Source organism: Salvelinus namaycush, chromosome 4 (assembly GCF_016432855.1).
Source record: "Salvelinus namaycush isolate Seneca chromosome 4, SaNama_1.0, whole genome shotgun sequence".
NCBI classification, from domain to species: Eukaryota; Metazoa; Chordata; class Actinopteri; order Salmoniformes; family Salmonidae; genus Salvelinus; species Salvelinus namaycush.
This window is the reverse complement of record NC_052310.1, coordinates 236,855-249,766: the sequence shown is the minus strand read 5'-3', so window position 1 is coordinate 249,766 and position 12,912 is coordinate 236,855.

Sequence of the window (12,912 nt, the reverse complement as noted above, 5' to 3'; positions counted from 1 at the left end):
ATAATAAACCCCAGGAAGAGTAGCTGCTGCCTTGGCAGGAACTAATGGGGATCCATAATAAACCCCAGGAAGAGTAGCTGCTGCCTTGGCAGGAACTCACGGGGATCCATTATAAACACCAGGAAGGGTAGCTGCTGCCTTGACAGGAACTAACGGGGATCCATAATAAACCCCAGGAAGAGTAGCTGCTGCCTTGGCAGGAACAAACGGGGATCCATAATAAACCCCAGGAAGAGTAGCTGCTGCCTTGACAGGAACAAACGGGGATCCATAATAAACCCCAGGAAGAGTAGTTGCTGTCTTGGCAAGAACTAATGGGGATCCATAATAAACCCCAGGAAGAGTATCTGCTGCCTTGGCAGGAACTAACGGGGATCCATAATAAACCCCAGGAAGAGTAGCTGCTGCCTTGGCAGGAACTAATGAGATCCATAATAAACCCCAGGAAGAGTAGCTGCTGCCTTGGCAGGAACTAATGGGGATCCATAATAAACCCCGGGAAGAATAGCTGCTCTCTTGGCAGGAACTAACGGGGATCCATAATAAACCCCAGGAAGAGTAGCTGCTGCCTTGGCAGGAACTCATGGGGATCCATAATAAACCCCAGGAAGAGTAGCTGCTGCCTTGGCAGGAACTCATGGGGATCTATTATAAACACCAGGAAGAGTAGCTGCTGCCTTGGCAGGAACTCACGGGGATCCATAATAAACCCCAGGAAGAGTATCTGCTGCCTTGGCAGGAACTAACGGGGATCCATAATAAACCCCAGGAAGAGTAGCTGCTGCCTTGGCAGGAACTAATGGGGATCCATAATAAACCCCAGGAAGAGTATCTGCTGCCTTGGCAGGAACTAATGGGGATCCATAATAAACCCCAGGAAGAGTAGCTGCTGCCTTGGCAGGAACTAATGGGGATCCATAATAAACCCCAGGAAGAGTAGCTGCTGCCTTGGCAGGAACTCACGGGGATCCATTATAAACACCAGGAAGGGTAACTGCTGCCTTGATAGGAACTAACGGGGATCCATAATAAACCCCAGGAAGAGTAGCTGCTGCCTTGGCAGGAACAAACGGGGATCCATAATAAACCCCAGGAAGAGTAGCTGCTGCCTTGACAGGAACAAACGGGGATCCATAATAAACCCCAGGAAGAGTAGTTGCTGTCTTGGCAAGAACTAATGGGGATCCATAATAAACCCCAGGAAGAGTATCTGCTGCCTTGGCAGGAACTAACGGGGATCCATAATAAACCCCAGGAAGAGTAGCTGCTGCCTTGGCAGGAACTAATGAGATCCATAATAAACCCCAGGAAGAGTAGCTGCTGCCTTGGCAGGAACTAATGGGGATCCATAATAAACCCCAGGAAGAGTAGCTGCTGCCTTGGCAGGAACTAACGGGGATCCATAATAAACCCCAGGAAGAGTAGCTGCTGCCTTGGCAGGAACTCATGGGGATCCATTATAAACCCCAGGAAGAGTAGCTGCTGCCTTGGCAGGAACTCACGGGGATCCATAATAAACCCCAGGAAGAGTAGCTGCTGTCTTGGCAGGAACTCACGGGGATCCATAATAAACCCCAGGAAGAGTAGCTGCTGTCTTGGCAAGAACTAATGGGGATCCATAATAAACCCCAGGAAGAGTATCTGCTGCCTTGGCAGGAACTAACGGGGATCCATAATAAACCCCAGGAAGAGTAGCTGCTGCCTTGGCAGGAACTAATGAGATCCATAATAAACCCCAGGAAGAGTAGCTGCTGCCTTGGCAGGAACTCACGGGGATCCATAATAAACCCCAGGAAGAGTAGCTGCTGTCTTGGCAGGAACTAACGGGGATCCATAATAAACCCCAGGAAGAGTAGCTGCTGCCTTGGCAGGAACTAATGGGGATCCATTATAAACCCCAGGAAGAGTAGCTGCTGCCTTGGCAGGAACTCACGGGGATCCATAATAAACCCCAGGAAGAGTAGCTGCTTCCTTGGCAGGAACTAATGGGGATCCATAATTAACCCCAGGAAGAGTTGCTGCTGCCTTGGCAGGAACTAATGGGGATCCATAATAAAGGTCTGAAAATGTTTTGTTTTTTCTTCCCAGTATGAGGGGAGTTGCGGGATTTATTGAATAAACCGTTTTCCATAAATTAGAGCGAATTAAAATGGAATCTCGCCGTCATTTATAATGTCGTACAAAGCCTAAGGTTTCCATCAAACTAATTATCATTGCGTGATTAATGTGATGTAGTAAAGTAACGTTGCCTGAGTAAACATAATCTACTTTTATATTAAAATGCGCAAGATCTGTTTCCTAGTCTATAAGTGTCGATTTTATTCTTTGACTGCTAATCTATTAATTTGGCATGGGAGAATCATAGCTGGAATAACGCTTGGACCTTTAAATTGGGGCTATTTGTCTGGGAATTGTCTCGATAGTGACGAATACAGACAATTGTAAAGTGAGTTTATATTTGCTGAGAGTCTTAGTCATTCAAATAGCATTGGTTGTTCAGTGGTTAAAATAGCTGCCTACTAAGCTTGAGACCCGCGTTCGGTTCCCGGCAAATGCTCTGACTAAAATCAGAGTTTTTGATTGTAATTCAACTATTTGTATGTTTTGCATGGAAAGATACGGTTGCTAGTGTTTGTATAATATATAAACTGAACGTTTTAATAGCTTGTTTGGTTCAAATTGGAAGAAGGGATAAATTGAAAGTTTTTAATAGATTGTTAAGGTTAAATTGATAGACTAATTAATTAAAATAATAGCGAAGGAAATTTCGATGCAAGACGGTGTCTGTTGCCTAAATTATCTGCTGGAATAATGTATTGAGTTGTATTTAAATTACTGTATCATAGAGACAGTTACCTAAATTAAAGAAATTCTAAATAATAGCGGAGAGATAATGGCGATAGAGAAATGCCCACCGAAATGTTTTTCATTCTTATGAATTGACTGACATATGTTATAAATTTAGCGGTATGTGTTATTGTTAAAGTCTTGGATATTTCATAAGTGGAAGGAGAAGAGAAAGTGGAAAAGTTTGGTTTTAATCTTACGATAAGAGGTAAGACAACGTTGTTGGCAGAGGGGTATATTTTTGCCCAACAGAAAGAAAAAAAAATAGGATATGTTATTAAGCTGAAAGTGATTTAGGTGTGAGTATTGAAACATTGTGATAATGTATTCTGATGGTTATTGATTATTGGTTTGATTGTTTAGTTAACACCAGTGAAACAGCAGGAAAGTTCATGTATTCTAACATTATAATCTGTTTCCATTACGTGGAACCAGGTTAAATCGGTAAAGGCGATTGCAGGTTAAGTAGTTTTTATTTTAAAGGCACAGTGCATCATTAATCACAGTTGTGTGTGTCTAATGGCAGGGTAATCCAGACATGGGAAGCTCTCACACTGAAAGCAGATTGACTAAAAAGGTACTTTTCCTTAAGGGAACTAATACAGTCATTTCTCATGGCGGATCTTGTGGATCTGTTGCAATAAGGTTTGGGTTTTCTGTTTAATAAAATACTGAGAGAGAGGAAGCCTGGACATTTAGAATCATAGGAGTCAGTGTCAGTGTATTGCATAAGATTTTTTTCCAACACAGGAGCTTATTCTTTCTATAGCTATTGGGTTTTCTATCAAGTTTGAGATGTAAACACAGAAGACTGAATGGGTATTAATGTTGAAAAAGCAAGCTTGGGCCATACTAGTAAGGTAGTATGTTAAATGGGGGAGTATCATAGATTTTAATTATAGTTTTGTTACCTCTATAGTCAAAACAATTGCATATTTTTTGGGAAATTAGCTAGGTTGAATTTGGTTATTCGAGTTATAAAAAAAAAAAAAAAAGAGAGGTTGGAATCAAGTATGATGCCTTGGTACTTAAAAACTTCTTGTCAATAGGGGGTGCTATTTGCACTTTGTAATAATTTTGTTCCCAAATTAAACTGCCTCGTACTCAATTCTTGCTCGTACAATATGCATATTATTATTACTATTGGATAGAAAACACTCTCTAGTTTCTAAAACCGTTTGAATTATATCTGTGAGTGAAACAGAACAGGAGTTGGAGCACTTTTCCTATGAGGATGTGAGAATGCTGAAATCTGCAAGCTGTTTCCAGGTCAGTTTATTAATTTGCCTGTCTTCTATTGGTTGAGATGCACTGCATACGTCTTCCCCTGGGTGTCAGCGAATAGTGAGAGTTGAAATGGGGTTGCTAGGCAGAACTGAGAGGTTATAAATGGCCTGGGAAAAAAGTGTCCGGCCTTTGTTCACTTCGCTCTGACGCAGGAAGGACATCTGGCTGTGGCTCTAGAACGCTCCGGTTATAGGCCTTAGATATATCCGGTCATGTTTTTATTCGTTATAGGTGTTAAAGACATCATAAGGTAGTTAATTTAAACCGACTTATAGCAGTTTATATCAGTTTATTGCGATTTTCTGGAATTTCTTTGTCACGCGCTATCACGAGTTGGACACCTCTCCGGCACATAGCTAGCTTTAGCTGCTAATTCTACAGGAGAAGAGGACATCTTTCAACCAAAAGACGATTGTTCTGGAGAAAGGACACCTTGCCCAAGATTCTGATGGAAGCTCGTCAAATAGTAAGAAGTCTTTATGCTGTTAATTCGTATTTATGTTGAAAAATGTTAAACAATAATTCCGCCATGAATTTCGGTGCGGTCTCGCTTTAGCGCACGCTGTATGTAGTAGTAACGTTAATTTTAAAAATCTAACACAGCGGTTGCATTAAGAACTAATGTATCTTTCATTTGCTGTCCAACCTGTATTTTTTAGTCAAGTTTATGATTAGTTATCGATTAGATTAGGTGCCTCTCCAAGATGGTGCCGGACAGATTGCTTGAAGTTTGCCTACTAATCACATTGTATAACCACGATTTGTGCCGCTACATATGCACATTTTCGAACAAACCCTATATGCATTGTGTAATATGATGTTACAGGACTGTCATCTGAAGAAGTTTATGAAGCTTAGTCAAAAATTATATATATTTTGCTTGTTTGTTACGATCGCTAACCTTTGCTGCTGGTAAATTGCTTGTGTTTCTGGCTATTGTGGTAAGCTAATATAATGCTATATTGTGTTTTCGCTGTAAAACACTTTAAAAATCTGAAATATTGGCTGGATTCACAAGATCTTGATCTTTCATTTGCTGTACGCTGTGTATTTTTCAGAAATGTTTTATGATGAGTATTTAGGTAATTCACGTTGCTCTCTGTAGTTATTCTAGTCGCTTTGGTGAGAGTTGTGATGGTGGCTGCAATGGTAAACTATGATTTATACCTGAAATATGCACATTTTTCTAACAAAACATATGCTATACAATAAATATGTTATCAGATTGTCATCTGATGAAGTTGTTTCTTGGTTAGTGGCTATTTATATCTTTATTTGGTCGAATTTGTGATAGCTACCTATGCAGGAAAAAAATGGTGGAGTAAAAAAAGTGGTGTCTTTTGCTAACGTGGTTAGCTAATAGATTTACATATTGTGTCTTCCCTGTAAAACATTTTAAAAATCAGAAATGATGGCTGGATTCACAAGATGTGTATCTTTCATCTGGTGTCTTACACTTGTGATTTAATGATATTTAGAGTATTTACTTGTGACGCTATGCTAGGCTATGCTAGTCAGCTTTTTTACTGATGGGGGTGCTCCCGGATCCGGGATTGGGAGGAATTAGAGGTTAAAATCAGATCCCAGCTGGAGCTTCTCCCCTGATACATAGACATCTGTCTCAGGGGCATCAGATACCACCGGGAGCTTCTCCCCTGATACATAGACATCTGTCTCAGGGCATCAGATACCACCTGGAGCTTTTCCCCTGATACATAGACATCTGTCTCAGGGGCATCAGATACCACCTGGAGCTTCTCCCCTGATACATAGACATCTGGCTCAGTAGCATCAGATACCACCGGGAGCTTTTCCCCTGATACATAGACATCTGGCTCAGTAGCATCAGATACCAGCTGGAGCTTCTCCCCTGACACACAGACATCTGGCTCAGTAGCATCAGATACCACCTGGAGCTTCTCCCCTGATACATAGACATCTGGCTCAGTAGCATCAGTTACCACCTGGAGCTACTCCCCTGACACACAGACATCTGGCTCAGTAGCATCAGATACCACCTGGAGCTTTTCCCCTGATACATAGACATCTGGCTCAGTAGCATCAGATACCAGCTGGAGCTTCTCCCCTGACACACAGACATCTGTCTCAGGGCATCAGATACCACCTGAAGCTTTTCCCCTGATACATAGACATCTGTCTCAGGGGCATCAGATACCACCTGGAGCTTGTCCCCTGATACATAGACATCTGTCTCAGGGGCATCAGATACCACCTGGAGCTTCTCCCCTGATACATAGACATCTGTCTCAGTAACATCAGATACCACCTGGAGCTTTTCCCCTGATACATAGACATCTGTCTAAGGGCATCAGATACCACCTGGAGCTTCTCCCCTGACACATAGACATCTGTCTCAGGGCATCAGATACCACCTGGATCTTTTCCCCTGATACATAGACATCTGGCTCAGTAGCATCAGATACCAGCTGGAGCTTCTCCCCTGATACATAGACATCTGTCTCAGGGCATCAGATACCACCTGGATCTTTTCCCCTGATACATAGACATCTGGCTCAGTAGCATCAGATACCAGCTGGAGCTTTTCCCCTGATACATAGACATCTGGCTCAGTAGCATCAGATACCACCTGGAGCTTTTCCCCTGATACATAGACATCTGTCTCAGGGCATCAGATACCACCTGGAGCTTTCCCCCTGATACATAGACATCTGTCTCAGGGGCATCAGATACCACCTGGAGCTTTTCCCCTGATACATAGACATCTGGCTCAGTAGCATCAGATACCACCTGGAGCTTCTCCCCTGATACATAGACATCTGTCTCAGGGGCATCAGATACCACCTGGAGCTTCTCCCCTGATACATAGACATCTGTCTCAGGGGCATCAGATACCACCTGGAGCTTTTCCCCTGACACACAGACATCTGGCTCAGTAGCATCAGATACCACCTGGAGCTTTTCCCCTGATACATAGACATCTGTCTCAGGGCATCAGATACCACCTGGAGCTTCTCCCCTGATACATAGACATCTGTCTCAGGGGCATCAGATACCACCTGGAGCTTCTCCCCTGATACATAGACATCTGTCTCAGGGGCATCAGATACCACCTGGAGCTTTTCCCCTGACACATAGACATCTGGCTCAGTAACATCAGATACATAGACATCTGTCTCAGGGGCATCAGATACCACCTGGAGCTTTTCCCCTGATACATAGACATCTGTCTCAGGGCATCAGATACCACCTGGAGCTTCTCCCCTGATACATAGACATCTGTCTCAGGGGCATCAGATACCACCTGGAGCTTCTCCCCTGATACATAGACATCTGTCTCAGGGCATCAGATACCACCTGGAGCTTCTCCCCTGATACACAGACATCTGGCTCAGGGGCATCAGATCCCACCGGGAGCTTTCCCCCTGACACACAGACATCTGTCTCAGGGCATCAGATACCACCTGGAGCTTCTCCCCTGATACATAGACATCTGGCTCAGTAGCATCAGATACCACCTGGAGCTTTTCCCCTGATACATAGACATCTGTCTCAGGGCATCAGATACCACCTGGAGCTTTTCCCCTGACACATAGACATCTGGCTCAGTAGCATCAGATACCACCTGGAGCTTCTCCCCTGATACATAGACATCTGGCTCAGTAGCATCAGATACCACCTGGAGCTTCTCCCCTGATACATAGACATCTGTCTCAGGGAAATCAGATGTTGTTTTTTGAGGAACAAGCAGACTGTGTTTTTTAATTGTTTTATTGAGATGTAAACATGAGTCTCTGGAAAAGTTTGTCATCTGAACCATAATAGTAGTGAGTTCTTGTGTAGCTTGTTGTTTGTTATTTGCATGAATTTATCACTGTATTATCTGCATACATTTGAACTTCAGACCCTGTACAGACAGAAGAAATATCATTGATGTAGGAGCTGAACAGTATTGACCTTTGGGGAATGAAAACCTTGTGGATATGAGTGGGAAAAAGTTTGTTTTGATTTTTACGCTGATAAGACAACGCCAACTTTGAAAAGATTTTAGATTAGTAAAAACTATCGTGTTCTTTTTAACAAAACACATTGCTGATTAAAGGGGTTATGGGTTTGTTTATTTGTTTACTGTTTATTGTTGATTTTAGGTGTTGATTTTACTTAATTAAACATTGTATTATCTGATGTGTTTGGGTAGGATTCTTTCTTCTGGGACGGATGGAAACTATCTAAAGTCTGTAAGTTAAAGGAAAAATGGGAGAACACGTCTACATTTTTATTAAATGCCTGGGATCAAATATCACTGATTCCTTACGCTGAGAAATGTACTACATTTGCGACAGAGGAAAAATTATTGCATTTAGATAGTAATGATATCAGGATAATTGTATCTAAGGATAGCATGTTTACTTAAGCATACATATACATTGGTGTAGATTAAAATGTATGATTAATGTTATTGGAGGAAGTACAATGGAATTATCATTAGGTGTTGTTTATAGTTAACTTAAGTTGTTGTGTGTTTTTACATTAAGGTCTGCAAATACACACACACAAAACATTTGTTAGGACTATTTGTTGGTGTTTAAAAAAAATACTATGTTTGATTTGTTTTAAAACATTTCCTTTGGGTTTGGTGGTTAATTTGTGTTAGTGCTAAAGTATCTTAAAGGGGCACGCACGCACATGGAATTTTTATGAGTTTTTTTATTTTGAGTTTTAATTAAACAAGTTATTTCTTTTGATAAAGGAATGTTCTGAGAACCCGGGAAAACCACATGTTGTGAAATGTTTGACTATTTTTTCATTTGTCTAATATAGTAAAAAAAAAAACTTACTTGAAGGTATGACCTATGACCTTTATCATTACTTTCCATTGTGGCTTGATCACCCTCATTGGAAAGCCATTTGAATAATGAATTTATGGTCATTTTGTAATACGGATTTCAAGGTAATTTGTGTAATTAAAAAATATAGTTCTTAGCCATATTAACTAAGGCTGGTTTTAATTCTATTTTCCTATGACCATATGGGTTAAAATAATTTTTCTTTGTGGAGTTTTTCAGAGTAGTGATTTTCATTTGATTAGATTATTTTAAATTGTGTTTTATCTTTTGTACCAGTAGAAGTTTTGTTTTATACATTACTCTCATACTGAGAGATATGTGTTTAAAAATGGGGAGGATTCAGTTCTTTGAGGTTTTGGATTGAAGTTTATATACACCTTGAGTGATATGTGAAGGAGTGTATTGTATTGTTGTGTTTGTTCTGTTCTATTCCCGAGGGGATATAGGTCTAACTTCCTGATCCGTTGGCTCTACGATGGAGTTGACAGTGTGATGGGGAGTATAAGCTAATTAGAAATAATAGTTTCAATAGAATGTGTGGATATTCTCTTTGAAATATGTTTAGAATGTGTATTAAGAGTAATTGGTAAAAGTAATAATTTATCATGTAGTTGATGAACTGAACTAAACTGTTGTTCTGATCTGGTCTTTCGAGGTTATCATGAAAAGTGACATCAGACGGTATCTTAATGCATGGAAGAGATAATTGGACCCGAACAGTGTGTGTACCTCAAAACCCCCTCTAACTGGCTGAAGAAGAGTGACAAAGGCGTTGAATAAGGCCCTGTCTGAACCACTTCTACCGGGAGAAAGGAAGCAAGCCAGAAATCGGTGTACAGTATCCGATCTAAGCTATCAACTGCTTTTCTCTCATGTTTCTCTCATGAGTGTGAGAGGAGTCACAGTGAGCATGGAGGGAGATCTGTTCTAAACTTTTCTTATGTTGCTGGTATATTGGTTGACGAATGGACAAGACATAATGAGTGGTAAAGGTGAAACATTGAAATTGGGACATTATCATAGGCCATCCACTTTGAACTGTAAAGTTATCTGAAAAAGAACGAAAAGGACGCCAGAAGAATCAGTGCCTGAAGGAGGGGGTTGATCAACTGTGCCAATAAATTGTTTTAGACTTTTGGGGTATCAGGTTGATTGTAGAGGTCTACACCACGTAAAATTATAGTAATTTAGATTAAGAATGCATTAAGATACTGATCTGTATTATAATCATGATTAAAAAAGTTAATATTAGAATTATGGGAGAATTATACTGAATGTTAATATGAATGTAAATTCTGCCAATATTGATGTGTGTTAAATTGAGTTTTTACTTTGAGTGATAAGACCAATTTGAAACACTGAGGAATGTCATTCTAAATTTTGATTGGATAATTAGTTGGGTTGAAGCTATGATTTGGAATATGAATGATTTCCCTGACCTATTCTCTATTCTGAGCATAAGGACTGAGAGGGAAGACTGTCCTATATGTTGTGATGAGGCCTGTGTTTAGATACTGGTTCTCATGTAACTTAGGGAGCATTTCTATGTTATGTTATTTTTTATTTTTTTTCTCAACAATGAATTATTCTGTGTGATTAAACCTGTGCAAGTCTGTCTTGTAGAATAAAGGTTGCAAACGGACCTTCAGAAGGGATAAAGCTTACATATAAGCTAAGGTACTTGACAATGAAGGGATTTGATTCTTTATTTTTCTTTTAAATATTGATAACGTTTTTAAAATGCATATACTCTGAAACTACTGTTAGATAAATGTGTAAAGTTAATGTTCTGATTCTCGAGAAGGAACAATGTCCCTTGAGAGGGGAATGTCGTGGCTGAATCAGAATTAGTTAGGTAACATAGATAGATAAGATGTTATTCTCATCATATGCTTGTGAGATACTTGTCATTACAATGGTTCCCTTTGGACTATAGGGTTGGCAGTGCATTTTCCCCTTCTGAGCTAGGGATTAGTCACTCGGGGCGCAGAGAGGGGAGAGGTCAGGCTTGTCTTCATAAGTCAATGTATCTGTTTAACCATGTGGTGCTATGTAGAATATCAGAAGGGGAGGAGGACAGAATGGAACATTGTCTTCTTATGGGAATGTGTCTGTAACTATTCCTAAACCATGTGAAGGGATGGCGTTATTAATGGGGAACCAGTTAGTTATCTCATACAATGTCTGTACGCCAGTCACTCCCTACTTTTCTCATTGGGGGAAAGAGTATGGCTGTGTCTGGAACCATTGTATTTCCCCTCTGAGGTTGCCCTTATCTTGACCTAGTATATTACCTAAGAGGCTCACTGTCTTTTCTGAGCTTATCCAGGAGGGGGTGTATTTGAGATGGGGGTATCTAGAATTGACAATTGATATATGCCATTGGATGAGGTAATGTTTTCGTACTAAGTGGTACCAAGAACGAGATTAAAATCTCGTTTTAGGAGACCAAACTGAACGATAATTTATAGCTAATGCTATCTAGCTATGGGATACTCCTCTTTCAAGTAAAAGGTTATTTGTAAGTTGAGAGGGGTGTATCTTGGCTATAAATGATACTAAGAATTGTTTTGTAGACACTCTCAGAGAATTCATTTATAGACACTGAATTGATCTGAGAGTCAAAAAGGGCTTTGGTGAAGATCATATATATTAAAGATGGACTTTATAATATAACTCTGACTTGTGTGTGGTTGGCTCTCTCATCAGTAATACAGGAAATGACCACGACAAGGCTTCCATTAAAGAACAGCCTCTGTGTTCTGTTGGACAGGTAGCTCTTTATCCACAATATAGCAGGGGTGTAAAGCCATAACACATACGTTTTTCCAGCATCAGACTATGATCGATAATGTCAAAAGCTGCACTGAAGTCTAAACAAGACAGCCCCCACAATAATTGTATCATCTATTTCTCTCAGCCAATCTTCAGTCATTTGTGTAAGTGCTGTGCTTGTTGAGTGTCCTTCCCTATAAGTGTGCTGAAAGTCTGTTGTCAATTTGTTTACTGGGAAATAGCATTGTATCTGGTCAAACACAATTTTTTCCAGAAGTTTACTAAGGGTTGGTAACAGGCTGATTGGTCGGCTATTTGAGCCAGTAAAGGGGGCTTTACTATTCTTGGGTAGCGGAATGACTTTAGCTTCCCTCTAGGCCTGAGGGCACACATGTTCTAGTAGGCTTAAATTCAAGATGTGACAAAATCGTCTGCTATTATCCTCAGTAATTTCCCATCCACGTTGTCAGACCCCGGTGGCTTGTCATTGTTGATAGACAACAATACTTTTTTCACCTCTTCCACACTTGTCCTGTGTGAATTTAAGTATGCTCCTTCTAATTCTCTCTCTCTCTCCCTCTCCCTCACTGAGGACCTAAGCCCTGGGACCATGCCTCAGGACTATCTGGCCTGATGACTCCGTGCTGTCCCCAGTCCACCCGGTCGTGCTGCTGCTCCAGTTTCAACTGTTCTGCCTGCGGCTGTGGAACCCTGACCTGTTCACCGGACGTGCTACCTGTTCCAGACCTGCTGTTTTTGACTCTCTCTCTCTACCGCACCTGCTGTCTCGACCTCTGAATGATTGGCTATGAAAAGCCAATTGACATTTACTCCTGAGGTGCTGACCTGTTGCACCCTCTACAACCACTGTGATTATTATTTGACCCTGCTGGTCATCTATGAACGTTTGAATATCTTGGCCATGTACTGTTATAATCTCCACCCAGCACAGCCAGAAGAGGACTGGCCACCCCTCATAGCCTGGTTCCTCTCTAGGTTTCTTCCTAGGTTCTGGCCTTTCTAGGGAGTTTTTTCTAGCCACCGTGCTTCTACACCTGCATTGCTTGCTGTTTGGGGTTTTTAGGCTGGGTTTCTGTACAGCACTTTAAGACATCGGCTGATGTAAAAAGAGCTTTATAAATACATTTGATTGATATAAAGGGCTATAAACACAGCA